We start from the raw sequence: 15,677 nt of genomic DNA, 5'->3' as shown, positions 1-15,677 counted from the left end.
TACGTAGGTTAATTAAATACTGTTTCTTTTTAATTTTTTTCTTTTTTCTTTTTTAAATAACAGCCACAGCAGTAGGAAAACTATCTCCTGACTTTTCCCCATGCTGGAATTATATGCCTCTTTTATTGGAATAAGGTTAAATTTTCATTTCTAACCCAATCGAGACTCATATAACATAGGCAGCATTCTGGACTTTATGACCCATAAAGCAGTAAGAGTAGCCAGCCTCTTCAAGCTGTTCCAACAATAGGAAGTCTGCTGCAAGCAGAAGGGTTGATTAAAAGTCACTTTTGCATTTTTAATAGTAAGCTGATTTTGTCATATTTTGCTGTGTTGAAGAATGGGATAAATTTCATTATTACAGATTCTATCAAACAAGTTTTAAAGTTTCTAAAAGCCCTTTCCCCTGCATTAGTAAAATAATCAGCTGGAGACCCTAACAAAGTGGCAGTTAGGTGTTTGTGCCAATATCTTGTAGCTGCAATAGATTACTTTTCTGTAGTAGTGAATTCAAGTTTATTAAAGCTGAAAAACAAATACCTGCTTTGCTTTCTATACAACCTCTGCAAACATTTTGACCTCTTTGTGAACTACCACTGTATGACTGACAAGCCACATGGAGCTACAACTGCTCTGATACTTATTTCTCAAACTGTTTTGGAACTTCTAATTCAAAGGGAGTCTTAAAGTGTTTTATATTGCTTTAATCTATTGTTACCACTCTTCCATCTTGGACTATACAGTCATGCAGTTGTCCAGGCAATTGAAATTGTCAGTGATTTCCAACCGTCTTTCTATTTTATTATCTTTTTTTCTTCTATTTTATAGTCTACTCATCAGTTTTTATTTGCTAGCATTTACATAGGAACATGCAAATCTGGTCAATGTTTTTACTGATCAAAATGTTGGGAAGATGTTTCAGACAATTGTCCATTGTGCTCCTAGAAGAAGATTAAAGAACCATTCTGGACTGTTTCAATAGTTCTTTGCCCTGCTGACAAAAGCTCTCGAGCAGCCAGAGCACAGCAATTGTATGAAATGTTCTGTAATTCCAACTGTAGCTTTTGGTGCAAGTTCACAGCCTCTAAAGGCATTGCAAAGTTTAGTTACCACACATCATTTGAATGAATGTTATTGGATTGTTTGATTCTTCCTAAAACCTTTGTTAATGGCTGCCTAATGAAGTCTGCCATTAAAAATAAAACCAAATACTAATATTTATAACAACAGCATTACATTTATATAAAGCAAAAGATTCTAAGTCCTTTTTACAAAATACCATATACAAATGAATACATAGAGAGAATATATGTTTAATCTGTAGCTTGCATACACACAAACCCAAGATGAAGGCTATGATGAATCTGCCCTTGCATGTAATTCATACTTAGCCAACTCAATAATCTGTGCTTACATTTGTCACTCCTGTCAGGCTCCATCAAGGCGACTGAGGTACAGCTAGCCAGGTCAGACTTTGCCAGCCCTGCTTTAGCTATCAGCTGCACATAGCATCCATCAGTCCCTTGGGAGATTTAAGGACTGACCAGGGACATTAATTCTTGCACTGCTCTGGTATTAGGTATATAATAAGCTGCACAGTTGCCTTGGGCTTCTCAATATGGAGCTGCAACCAGTTCTAGCTCAGACTAATTCTTGGCTGCTGATCCTGATTTCTGCTTTTTAGTCCGGGATCCTATCCTGTATTCCTCCTTTTTATTCCTAATTCTTGGATCCTGCTTTCTTAGCCCTGTATTTTTCTTCTGGTGAGTCCCACTGGCGCTGTTCCAACCCTGTTCTCTCTTCAGCCCATTCTTGCTCTGCATTAGGCACCCCTTGATCTCCTGACCCTGGCCCTACTGTGCCTCTCTTGGCATTCTTGTCTTGCACTAGCATAAAAGAGAGAGCTACACATGGTGTTGCTACTTCTGAGCAGTACAGTTCTTGAACCAGTAAATCTAGCTGGATGTAAGGTGGTTTCCTGTACATCCATTCCTTGCCTCCATTCCTTATCCAACATAATTTTTTCCCATTATTCAGAACATCCCAATCTACTTCTACCTTAAATAAAAAGAACTAACTGTCACCTGATTTGCAAACCCCACCTTCTAAACCATCCTAATCTCCAGTAAAGTTAGGCCACCAATTGAAACATGTTGGTAAAAAGGAACATCCGTATTTCTATTGAACATGTGAAAAAAAACCCTACTTCAGAAGTTCTCACATCTTTCCCTTAGTGGTTTGGTGCCATCTGTTTATTGATTTCACTAACCAGTGCTCATGTATACAGTCTTACAAAGGAGCTCCTAAAACCCGATTTCACTACGGGACTAAGCAATGTTGCAAACAGCATCCTACTGCTAAATTAGTAAATGAAAACTGAACAATGAAAAAGATCGAGCAAGTCAGCAGTGGGCCCTGGCGGCAAAGAAAGGCAGCCTTGGTTGTGTTGACTGGAACATAACCAGCAGATCAAGGGGAGTGATTATTCCCCTTTACTTGCAATCACTAGAGCACATCTAGAATATTGTATCCAGTTTTGAGACCCAAAGTACAACAATGACATTGATAAACTAGGATGAGTTTATTGGAGGGCCACCAAGATGGCTGGGGCTAGAGTATTTGCCCTGTGAGGAGAGGCTGAGGGAGCTGAGCTTGTTCTGCCTGGAGAAGTGATGGCTTTGGGAGTACCTAAGAGCACCCTGCCAGGTCATACAGGGAGGATGTCAAAAAGACAGAGCCAAGCAATTCACAGCAGCTCTGGCTGGTATAAGAAGGCACATTTTTACCACAGGTACAATGAAGCAGTGGATCAGGTTGCCCAGACAAGTTGTGCAGCTTTCATCCTTGAATGTTTTCAAGACCTGACCAGACAAAGCTCTGAGCAACCTGTGCTGATTTCACAGCTGACCCTGCTTTAAGCTAGGGGTTAGACTAGACAGCTCCCAAGGTCCCCTCCAACCCCAATTACTCTGTCATCCTACAGGTCAAGGTGATCCAGGAGCTGAAGAAGAAAGTGCAAGGGCAGCAGTAATGCCGAAGCTGCCAATGGATAACCGGAAATCTAGAGGGAGGCAGTCTGGAGGCAAGCCAAATCAAAAGACAAAAAATCGTCTCCTTAACATATGTTGGCATATGTTGCAATTTTTTTAAGAACCCCCTAAGTGCACAATGTGAAATAGATATAGGAGAGCACTAGAAAATATTCTGGGATTACATCAAGGAGAGCTTACAGGACCTACAAATATTTGGTAAAGTAGAAAGCAGCTCTTAAGAAGTATTTGGGTCTTTTAGTGAGCTTGAGAATTAGTTTGTCAACAAGTTTGTCTTCCTACAAAAAAAGCTGTTCCTGCAGTCAGTTTCAAAACACCAAGTAGTCTCTTGTTCTGAAGTTCTTTTTCATAAAATATGACTTTTGGAAGATCAAGACAACCTCTAATTTCAGCTGCACTGATATCTGTTCTGAAATCAAGCTGTTATAGATGCAGAATTAATTCACAAAGGTAGCTTCATCCAGTCAAGGGAACTAAGTGTTCTTATTTAATCTTACTTTAAGTCAGGACCAAATTTTACAAATTTTGAAAAGAGAGAGCACTGAAAACTCTCTGCTGGGGTATATGAAGTTACCACATTATTTCAAAGACTGTTAAAAATCACAAAGACACTGTTTAAAATCCCATCTGTCCTACGAAAAACACATTGAGTAAAAAACTGTTGTTTAAGGTAAAGTAGAAGACAGGTGAAACAACACAGGAACAATTCTAAGCATCACCTCAAAAAAATCCTTAAAAGGCAAGCCAAGATGTGTTGCACACTGGAGTGAAAACATAAGGTTTATAATGGCCAAGCAGGTGTTTCATAAAATCTCATCAAAGCTACCTTAAAGTCACTACCCATAGAGAGAGCTTTTACTCCAAATCATCAAGTCATTGGAACAGGACTCTCGGACATGACATTTCATAATAACAAAAGGCTACCACCACTGGCCTGCATCCTTCGGTAGTATGCCTCATGTACTATAGAACTAGACATCTACTTTAAAAACAAAGACAACTAATTTCTATTATCTATCAAGGAAAGTAACTGAGATTTTTAAGAAGAGTTTTCATAGTCTGAATATTAAAGTATGGTCATCTTTTCCATGGTTCTAGCTGATTCTGACAGACTAAATGAGGTAGAAGAGAGATCCAGGTATAGCATACAGCTGGGGTAAAACACCTGTAATTGACTATATAAATTGGAATGAATAGAAAATCTCGTGTGTCCTGTGGATGGACTTCACCTTGTTACAAGATCTGATGAATCAAACATGCCTTAATAAGTTATAGGTGTACCATGGAATGCTCTCATGTAGCCAGAATATTCCCAACAATTTTTGAACAAAAGCAAAGATCTTGAAGAAATATGAGTCTACATAATATGAAGGTAAATAAGTAAGAGCTTCAAAAGAAGAACCCTTTAATGAGAATTAAGGGTAGGAGGATGTCCATCAGTCCCCTTTTTCTGACATGAAAGTAACTCAGGAAAGCAGGCAAAACGGAAAATAAAACAAAGCTCTTTCTAAGATTTATTTGAAACGTTTGCTGTCTAAATTCCCCTTCATACTGCTGACCTTCTCCTGACTTTTAACTGCTATTTAAAACAGGGCAGAGTCAGTCACCAAGTTTCACTTTAGAGAAACAGGTCCACAGTCTGGCTTTGTGATGGTGGGTAATAAACTCTTGATGTAAATCTTCTCAAACTCATTAGCGTCTTTTTAATTGCCACAGATTAACTTCTTGACTGTCTTATACAGAAGGAAGAATATCTATTTAAAATAGAGATCAGCAATCCTTTAGCATTCCAGAACACTGTGCCAAGTCTCCTGAAGATGCATCATCATGGACGCTGCTCACTGTAAAAAATCTGTGCTGTTCAAGTCAGGGCGATTACAAAAATGGAGGTGTCCAGGGCTTCACAATCTACTATGCAACTGCATTTAACGGTATGCCCAGTGCTTCATCTCCTGGTGAACTCCAGCATGTTTGTTAGGACAAATTGGCAAGCCTGCCTACAGTTAACTCACTTGTTCAATGGGTTCAGTTTCAGTGATAACTCTTAGTTCTGTTTCTGGTCTGGTTTAGTCTTCTATCTCTAGTGAATCCTACTTATGTTGGATAAACAGAATCAAAGTGTGCTTCCTGTATTTGCTTCTGTTCCTCAAGCTGTTCACATGCCATTTCTATCACTATTGCACTCAAAATCTCTTGCACTTCATGCGGTCCTGCCACCCAGGCAGCAGCTTATTTTTCAAAGAGAATAACGAGGCAGGATTTCGGTTTTAAGAAATCCTCTTTTGCCTCTGATTGTTCTACCCAATTTGGGCTTCTTTGAGATGTTACTTTGCAAACACAAGCTAGGAAGTCAAACAATATGCATTTTAAGGAGTACTCATTTAACCTGGATTTTAAACTACATTTCCATAATTTGTTTTAGTCCTTGGATCATAAAACCAAAAACAAATAAAAAGAGATGGAAAGGCAACCATCTTTTCTTATCACAGAATTTCTGTTTCATTACACTTTATTTCACCCCAAAAGCCTGTTAAGTATTTTAGCATACCTGATGGTTTGAGAACAGAGATATGAACTTCCCCCTTAATCCTACTTTCCCTATGTAACATTTAAATATGACTTTCACTGAATTTGTCCTAGGACACAGCACCTTCAAAGGAATTCATGCTAAAGAGAACAGCTGGATTGACACATGCGACATCTGGTGAGTGCTTATACCTGTAAGCAGAAGTGCCTAAGGATATAAATATATCTTTGTATGATTCCACTTTATAAGTCCTTAAATCCATAGACATCAGAGGGTAGCCTCCATGATTTGATGGAAGGTCCCATAATTTTTTTTCTTAATCTCTTGTTTTCACTGATTATTAGGATACATCTTGGAAAATCCCTGTACAATAAGAAATATATGAGCTCAGCTGATAATTTGTCTACAAATTTGGGAAACAAATCTGCAAGATGTAGATACCACCATCTCCTTATCCCTCCATAGGCAAGTTAAACTGCTTAGAAAACATTACCTTTCCCTAAAATGTATTTCCTCAGCAGCTTTACCCTTGTTACATTGCAACTAGGGGAAAAAAGGCTGCAGGGAGATTCTGAGCATGCAAACCGCTCCTAGGGAATAGAGAAACTGAACTCTCTCTTTTGCTCTTTAGTCATTGTGCTTCAGTTCTCAAAGAGGGACTAATTAGAAAACATGTATTACTTATGTCTGTCATATCACATTGTAAATATTACAATAATTTAACTTCTTGCTTGCTTGTAAGGTTAATTTGAATTCACTTTTACAAAAAATATGCAACACCTATTAACATTACTTACAACTTTAATTTTATCACATAGAACACTTTAACAGTAGGATAATAATATGTAATATTTCCAGAAAAGAAACAAAAAACAATTCAATTGAAACTGTATGAGAAATTTAGATCATTTCACAAGACAGGTATCTGTATTGGAACTATTCTGGGGTCAAAACCTCTTTAATGTCTATGAATTATGAGAACCCTTGAAGTTATTTTCATTTTACAGATGTTTCCTTAGAATACCATTAGCATAGCATTTCCTAAATTTATGTGACTAGAAACTAGTTTAGAATTGGGAAAGGAAACATTTCTAACTGCCTCCTAAAAAACACCCAAGTTACTTCTTTACAATTCTTGAAACTGAAAGTCAGCCTGTTTACCAGAAGCGAATTTGCATTATCGTCTCTTAGATACAGAAAACTATGTCACAGTGTTTTGAATTTTGTTTTTAGAAAATCATATTCAAACTACATAAAATGCAGATATTATTAATTAGCTAGTTGCTTCAGATTAAACTGCAGAAGTATGCAAATCACTAGAATTGTTTTTTACCTGATGGCATGTGTCACTTGATAGAGAATAGAAACAGGATGATGCATCCTGGTTCTCTGAAATTTAATGGATCTAAGACACTCTATATGGGGAAAAGAATATAACATCTTTTAAATATTTTACATAGTTTAAAGAAAAAAGATATATCAGATAAATTTTACTGTGATAACACAAGTTGAACTTCATGACAAAACTGGTTGTATGATAGATGAATTTTTTTCCTCAGCATAAACCGACTTCGGAAGAAACACAATTTCCAAACTTCTTTTCAGCATGATACTTAAGGTTATTAGATGAAAAATCTCTATATATTCAAGGCAAAGATTTCGGACAAGATGCTCTTTTATAGGGAAAAAAAAAAAGAGGTTTTGTTTATGCAGACCTTAATTTATTTGGTAATTTTGCTAAAATTTCATTTTCTCCTATCTTGGATTACTAGTAGTAGAATAAGTTTGCTGCAATAATTTACCTATTCTACTTTTTGTATTATAAAAATGAACACCTTTGGGGTACATTATTACTCTGTTCAGAAGTAAGGATTAAATTTTCAGGACTGTTTTTATTTTTTTTCTTGTTATTTCTTATTATTAGCTGATTCCAGACTGTCAGTGAAACCTCTGGTAAAACAATGATTTCCACCTGCAGGAGGAGTATAATATTCCTTCTGATGTATTACTGAAGAAAATATTGTATTGCCTAACACTAAATCAATAATAATTCTTGTAAGCAAAGACTTTACTTCCAACGAATGACAGTCAGAAATACCATAGGTTAGAAGGGCCACAGAGGTAATGTCATGTTTTAGTAACATTCTCACTAGAAGTGTTGCTGAAGGCATTAAGGCTTTACAAAAGAAAGCCCTCTCTATGCTGAGACTCCAAGGTCCTGACCCTACTTTGCTTAGCTCCATCACACAGAACCAGCTTCTACAGAATAATGGTGGTGTGTTACATATCCATCCAAATCCTTTGTATATACTACTTGCAATACAGATGCTTGAAGACACCATTATATTCACTAAAATTAACTGCAAGAGATGATGTAGTTAAGATACTTCAAAAAAAAAGAATCAAAAAAATGCAGTACCTTGGGGAAATCTGATTGAGATACATAGCTTTTTTCTTGCATGACAGATGGCAAAATTCCTCAGAACCACAAATCTGTTGTTTGGGAAAAGGATGATAAACTGGCAAAATTTCCACTGATAACTTTGTGGCTGCCATCAAAGAAAATCAACCCGTTTAATCAAGAGAAGCACTCCCAGAGACCGAACTGAAGAAAACAGCCACACTGCTAAAACCACTTCACAGGCCTCGTCGTTAGAGTCAGAATTACAGATGATGACAGTAAGCTCTGGGCGAATCCTCCCTCTAAGGCATGCCCAGCAGAACCGTGGGGAGCGGCTCTCGCTGGCCATCCCAGGAGCACCTTCTCAGGCTGCTGCAGCACTGGAGAGCTGGGCTGGTCTCCTGCCTCCCGTAGTGTCCGATAGTGCTCGGTGGCCCCTGAACCACCCGCTGTGAAGCAGACAAAGGTCCTGCTTCTTCATTTTGAATCCTACACGTTCAAGCAGGCTTCATGCATGCACTGCACTGGGACTTCAGGTCTATCCTTTCTACCTGTGTGCCGCCCTTTCCCTGTTTTTTCAAGGTCAACAGCCTAGCAAATTGATCTAGCAAACATGTTTCCATCTAGCCGGAACCACTGCTCTACCCTTGTTATCTGCCAAACGTGAATAATGTCCTTTTTGCACCTATTCTGCCTGGCAGAGAATTAAGTGGCACAGACTGCAGCCTGGTGTGATACATCTTATCATAGATGATTATTCTCATTTCTTGGAGCTCTCTGACTGTTGCAGCAATTCAATTAAGTTCATATATTCTCTATTTTTGAACATCACACTTTGGCACCCAGATATTTAGTACGTATTTCCCGGTAAATTTTCTTTCTTGTTTTCCATAGATTTTCTCATTTATTATCAGCATAACATCAGTTTCAGCACATCTTAGGTAATTAATTCAAGCACAGTCACACTATTTTATACATTAATTGTTACTCAGTTCAATAGCATCTTGGAACTTCTTTACAGCTTAAACTCAGATAAGAACTGTAAACAGAAATAATTGAATTTACTATGAAAAGATAGCCACTCTGAAACAAAATAGACTAACAGTTTAGTAATTCACATGTCTATACAAAGCAGTTCTGAAAGGAAAATATCTTCTGCTACAAAAAGGCTGAAAGGATTTAAGATAAATTGCAGTGATTACTCTGGCTGGAAGTTGGTCAAAACAGCACTCAGGTGATTTTAAAATGTGATTATTAAGGGAATGGTTACAATCACATAATTGAATCTGGCTTTGATAGAAATCTTTTGATATACCTTTTGATGTATATTTGATTTATATGTTTTTGATAAAATAATTTTTTTCTGGAAAATATTTGCTTTTTTGCAAAAGAATATTTAACTCATTACTGTAAAACTCAAGACTGTGTTACACAGGTTTTTTTTTTTAAATGTAAAAATGTAATTTTCTGCTATTGAAAATCCTTTTTTTTTCCCAATAAACTCCAGTAACTGATGAATATTCAGAGCCAAAATAGACTGATGATTTTCTTTTTTTACTTTCTCTTTAAGATTCATTGTAAAATTACAAGGTACTTTAACAACATTGTATAACGTATTTAACCTCTGCTTTCTAGATATATGATTAGCAATAGGAGCTTACATAAAAACTAAGAAAATGGCTGACAATAAAAAGTACGTGCTGACAGATAACGACAGCCAGTATGAGTCTACTGTCAGATGTTTATATTTCAGCCATAATCATGATATGCGAATGCAGTATTAGTGTTAACCACAGTATTATGTTTACAATACCATGAATCTCTAATAGAGACATGGATACTCAAGATTAAAAAATAAATTAGAAAAGCATCAAAACCAAAATAAAATAAAAGAGAGCTTGAATTAAATGAAAAAGGAAAATGACAGCAACAGAAATCTTTTCTGAGAGTTTGCATATCATTGACTAAAGGAGAAAATACTAGAAATCACACCAATCCACACCTGTATTCAAAGTCACTAAATTACTTTTAACCTATCAGCAAAATACAGGTTGATAAAAATAGAAAAGAAAGAAGAGATGTTTTCTACATTACCATGCATATAGAGCTCAAATCTAGAATTCTGACTTTATTTCATCTAGCTACATTTTTAAGTCTTATAATTGAACTTTAAATCCTGTATTTATAGGAACGAGGACTGCAACATCAGCAATTTTTTCCACAAACTTTTTATATTAAAACCACAATAAAATACTTGATTGAAAATATAAATGCTATCAGCACTATGGGCCAGAGAGTAGTAAAACTCCTTACGTACCACAAATGAGCATGATTGATTGATTAGGTAACCTGAGCGCTTACAGGCTGTTGAGAGTGACAGGACCTGTCCTTCCAGACCAGACAGCTGGTTTAGCTATCAATTTTCTTGTCCAAAAATACAATTACTGACTAGTCCATAGGAAAGCACAAAAGCCATGGAACAGGCAGTAACTAAATAGTTTCCTCACATGGAAAATTCTTAGCCTAATTGGTGTTCGGTTTATTTCCTGAAGCAAAGAGCTTACTGGTTTGGATGAGGCGAAGAGGAAGATGAAGGGGTTCCATAAAACTATGCACACCTATTCCCATTTATAAGCCTATCAAATTCTACTCGTTAGGCCCTTAGTTTTACAGGTATTTTATAGAAATTAATTGCATGGAATATTTGTATGTGTTGTTATCTGTGTTAATTTTTGCCTTCTTAATTATTCTTCAGCATAGCTCTATTCTAATTATTTCATCGTTCCAAGTTGTATCCAGATATCTAAAATTTTAAAATTTAAACTGTTATGTTAAAAGGAAAACTATACAAAACAAATTTCCATTTTCTGCACTGTTTTGAGGGAATATGGATAACTAAACTAGCCTCCATTTTTTATTCAATGTTTTGAATATTTCTAATTACATCCTTAACAATTATAGGATCAAAGAAGTATATTCATAATTATTATAAATTATCAAATTATTACTGGGCATATCATGATCTTCCTAGAACTCCCAAACTCTAAGCTTAGATATTCAAAAACAATTGCCAATTTGAAACCAATATAAATCAACTATAGCTTATACACGGTAAGAATATCAAAGGTCTCATCATCCTATTACCTTGGATGTTTGTTCAACCCCTCCTCTGCAAGGGTTTCAAGAAGAAAAGTGACAAGTGTTTCTCCTAGCAATCTTTGCTGCTCTGTGTACTGCTCTGTTTTGATTTTTAAGGAGGGGCCAAAGGCCTTCCCAAAACACCATTAAATCAAATGCTTCAACCAACACAGGTCAAAGGATACCACATGCAGCTGTACCAATGACACAACTACTTACTACAGGTTTCAGAAGAAAAAAGCAGTTCTTGGACACCTTTGCACATTGTGACAAGACTGAGAGTTAAGGAGATCTGCTGCTGATGTATTCAAACTCAATCTCTTCCACCTCCAGTGTTACAGCTCTTACCTTTTGCACATTCTCTCACACAGGTAATCCATAAGGTGGTACTTGATTCATTGCTGAATCAAAGTGTCTCAGTCTGAAGAACTGCAGCTTTTCAGAGTCTGCATGCTCCAAGGGCATTTCAGCAGCATCTACACTACTCAAATAAACCGAACGCATGCTTAACTCTTCTTTTCCACAGCTTAATTTGTCTTGGTCTTGCTAATCGGTTAGAAGATTGCAAAGTTGCATGTTAGTATGCCTAATACTACTAGTTTCCTACACCAAACACAGAGAATTATGCTCACATCTAAAACTTGAATTGTGGCTATTGATTAACAGGAACTGCAGCATTACATCTGATGATGTAGAAAGTTTCAGTCTTATCATCAATATGAATCATTAAAGGTGGAGTTAGAAAGTCCTCTTTGGTGTTTTGTATTATTCTCTATTTGATGTACTCTTTTCCACGTTTGGCTAAATAATCTTGTCATCGGTTCTGCAAAAATTTCAGTTTTTCTCTGGTCTTTTACCTCTTTTACCCCAACTTTGTTCCTTGTTGCTCTAATATACTATATTCCTAATTACTACATTACTGGCTATTACTAATTGCTATATTACATAACTGGATTTCTTTGCCTTTTTGTAGGTCATTATTTTCTCCTAATAAAACAAATAAAATGAGCCTCATGATACTTGGAGGTTTAAATGTGTGTCAGCTAGTTGCCAGTCTCTGTTTTACCTTTGTTCCTAAAAAACCCAATCCTTTTTCACTATTCTTACTCCTACCTAAATTCAGCACCCTTTAGTTTGGCATTCAACGCTTTTAGTTACTCAGACCCTTTTGTAGTGGGTAATGCGGTCTGGATTGATGGAATTCTCTCTTGATTCTACATTGACTTCACATTGATTGCAAACACTTCTACGGCTCCACATACAAGAAGTATCTTCTTGGGTTTTTTCTTAGTAACAACAAAGCTTTTCAGCTCTCCCCAGTCAATCCACTGGGCATCTTCCAGTCATGGGGACAATGAGTGAGGAATGGCATGATTCCTCACACCCTTTATGCTTTGTTTGCCTGCAGGGATTCCTGAATCTGAGCAGTGGTGGGAATGGCCAGGAGAAGGAGTTACTCGCCAAGCACAGCACTATCTATTTGTTTGCCAGAAGAGCTAATGGCAGCAGCACCAAGCAAGAAGCAAGGCAGGGAGGTTCAGAGAGGTTTTAAGAGGTAGTTTGGGACTTGACTTCAAAAGCCAGTTCAACCAAATGCAAACAAAGTGAATCTAGAATGCTGCTCGCTCAGCTTCTCTGGGCTCCCATCTTGGCCCTTCCCTCTTCGCAGTGCGTCTTGCTCAAACACTTAAGAAATGGGAAGCTTAGTTTTTATGCAAAACAATAAACTAGTCCTAGAACAATTTTTGAGGAAAATTATGTAAATCAGGCTAGTGTTGCAGAACCACAGTATGGTAAACGGCAATTTTTTCTCTCATGGATCACTCTTGTGCTACTGTGCTTTTTTTCTGTATTACCAGAACTCAGGTTTTCCTGCATGTCAGCTGCTACCAGCACTGCAATTCAGACTTCAGTGTATATCCTATTTAGTACAAGTCTACGAGTACTCAATACTCAGAAATAAATAGTTGTTCCAGTACCAGAAATACTTTTATCTAATCCTTAATGCCCACGCTGTTTTTCCTCTCACGTCTCCTTAGTTGTAAATATTTTTATATGAAAATAAAATATATTGCTTGCTTTCCTTATGTCTGTGCTGAAAGCATACTTAAGCAACTTCTGCATTTAAGAAAATAACTCTTTTACACAATATATTACCTGCCAAACTCATGTATACAAAATATTATGGAAGCAGAATACTTAGTTTTCAAAAAATAATGAGGCATGTATATGAATAATAAAAATACAACCTGCGATTTTATCATGAGGAAAAAAATATAAGGGATAATCAGTTTCATATTTCAGCAGCTTCTAAGAATACAAATGTCTGGAAGTAAACTTTTTCCACAAGCTTCTTAATGTATGATTATGCACCATAGAAGTGTATGTACCTTCCTCTAAAGCCTCTAGTACTGACTTCCAGAGGTAGAACAAAACTAGAGAGGTATAATACAGGATGCCTATTTTAATATTTTAGTATTTAATATAACTTCTACTGTTACAGCTTTTGCTTTCTCAACAAGGAAGGATATTTTTTTCTTAATTCAAGGTAATCATGAGGGACATACAGTTGCTGTTGACTTCCATTCAGAGAAAGAAATAGAACAGAAAGGTAAAAGAAAATTCCATGTGCTAACTTCCCTGAATTTCACTTAGTGCCTACTTAATGATATTTTTCTCAGGCATGGCACGCTTGACTGCCTGCTTGTGCCAGTTGACAGATTTAAAAAATCAAAGTCACTGTATAGTACACAGAACATGAGACTTCAGTCAGCATTTGAGATAGATAGGTGTTTCAGTTCATGATTCCAGAAGAATTTTTGTAGAAACCAGGTAGATAAATTGTACTTACTAATTTTCTGTCTCTAGATAATATAAATACTTAATTAAGGGGAATTGAAGTAAAAAAGTGAAGACGGAACTCTCATATGGCTTATGAGAGTTATGGTTCTCATATGGCTTTAAAACTACACAATTTTAAGGATGCATTTCGAATTAATACATATATGTGAATACTCAGTGTCTAGTTCCACGGGTTCATTGACAGAATAAATAACTCATTTTCAAATACTGAAACTACACTTTGGCAGAAGAGTAAATTAACTGTTTATTTCTGGAGACAATTTGTTCGATGTGTGCAATAAATAAATCACCATATTCATAAAATAATTCCATTTATAATTTTCCTCTTTAATACATTCCAATAATACTGAAGGCAAATTTTTAATAAAAAGGATAAAAGATGTAGAGTGAGGCCCAATAATATGGTGTAGGTGAAATGGAAAAACAAGGGTAGGAAATGTTTCCTTAGGTAGTTATATTCTATCCAGCTCCTTTACATGAGAGCCCATTTATTCTCTTTTCTCCACACCAGTCCTACTTCTGACTCAAATTTCAGTCAAGCATTGAGGGAGCAGGAAAATTAGCAGAATAAGTCTGGTTATACATACAATACATAAAGTCATATTTTTGTAGTACATACAATCATAACACTTACGAGAAGGTCTGCTCACAGCATTATGCTCATCTCTAAAAGGTAACACCTTTCAAAGGTGACAATATAGACACACATGAAAATAATTTTGCCATAAGTGTCAACATAAAGGCATCTAAACATGACAGTATACCAAGTCCCTTCTACATGTTAATAAAAATTCCTATGCCTTCTGTAGTAAAAACTACATTTGTAAAATACCCAGATAATCATGCAGCACATTTACGGAGGTTTGTAAGTATTTTTAGCTATTTTCACAGCTTTCTTTTTGTTTTGTCAGTTCTAACTATTTCCATCAATAGCGTCTTCCATTTTGTCATGGGCTTTGCTAAAGCTTTTCCTCTATTTTCCCACACTGAAATGTACATTCTAGAAAGTAATTATATCAAGTATATTAGTCTACATTATCTGCAAAACTAATAATAATAAATTGGATGATTTCTTTGTCTTCAAATATTAAATGGCTCAGTTTACAGTAACTTTGCCAATCCTTGGAGCATCCTGGAAATAAAAGTCTAAAACAGATTTCTCTTCCTCAGTCAGCTTTTATAGGTCAGAAGTCTCATGTTTTCCACTTACAGTCTGACCTCAATTAATGAAATCTTTTAGAGGACACTAAATTATTTTTGTATAATAGAAGTTTAAATTGAAAATATCTTGATTATTTTAATTAACACACTGCATATGACATGACCCTGTTCCAGATAGCAGGAAATTTTGGATAGTATATTTGAGGCTATACTACTACATAACGATTCAGATTTTTGGCAAATTGCCACAGCTGGGGTGGAAGCTTTTGTTGATGTATAAAATACCTTTCCAAGAGCTAAACTGCCACTATTAAACTAAGTAACACTACATCTTCCAGTTTTCAATAGATAAAGATAACCCTGTGTTCAAATATATGAAAGCCGTGAACGGGTTTCAATAGCTCTCATTCCATCTGTCACTCAATAAACCTCTTTTTTCCTTCTCTTTGAGTTTTTAAATCATGCCCCTATTGTTCATTCCAATAGATAATTATACTGCCACTTTTATTTGCTTTAACTTATCCTTCTTAAATTTTAA

The 15,677-nt window shown here is 36.1% G+C and overlaps 1 protein-coding gene across 50 annotated transcripts in view; it reads right to left on the bottom strand.

Moving 5' to 3' along the window:
* RIMS2 (regulating synaptic membrane exocytosis 2) overlaps window positions 1-15,677 on the bottom strand; it is a 493,527-nt gene that overhangs the window by 81,080 nt on the left and 396,770 nt on the right. The window lies entirely within an intron of this gene.

Source organism: Harpia harpyja, chromosome 5 (assembly GCF_026419915.1).
Source record: "Harpia harpyja isolate bHarHar1 chromosome 5, bHarHar1 primary haplotype, whole genome shotgun sequence".
NCBI classification, from domain to species: domain Eukaryota; kingdom Metazoa; phylum Chordata; class Aves; order Accipitriformes; family Accipitridae; genus Harpia; species Harpia harpyja.
The sequence above is the reverse complement of the archived record's forward strand: the minus strand, read 5'-3'. Positions and strand labels throughout refer to the sequence as shown.